Genomic DNA, 443 nt, shown 5'->3' with positions numbered 1-443 from the left:
ATGAGGATGAGGATAGGTTGAGGATAGGATGAGGAGTAGAGTGAGGATGAGGTTGAGGATAGGTTGAGGATAGGATGAAGGCGAGGATGAAGATGAGGATGAGGATAGGATGAGGAGGAGGATGAGGATGAGGATAGGATGAGGACGAGAATGAGCAAGAGTATGAGGAAGTGCATAGGATGAGGATGAGAATGAGGATGAGGATGAGGATGAGGATGAGGATGAGGATGGGGATGATGTTAGGATGAGGATAGGAGGAGGATAGGATGAAGAGGAGGATGAGGAGGAGGATGAGGATGAGGATGAGCAAGAGGAAAGGATGAAGACTAGAATGACGATGAGGATAGGATGTGTATGAGGACGAGGATGAGGATAGGATGAGGACGAGAATGAGGATGAGGACGAGGATGAGGATAGGATGAGGACGAGAATGAGGATGAGGA

This window comes from Lupinus angustifolius, chromosome LG04 (assembly GCF_001865875.1).
Source record: "Lupinus angustifolius cultivar Tanjil chromosome LG04, LupAngTanjil_v1.0, whole genome shotgun sequence".
NCBI lineage: Eukaryota > Viridiplantae > Streptophyta > Magnoliopsida > Fabales > Fabaceae > Lupinus > Lupinus angustifolius.
This window is presented reverse-complemented; position numbering follows the sequence as displayed.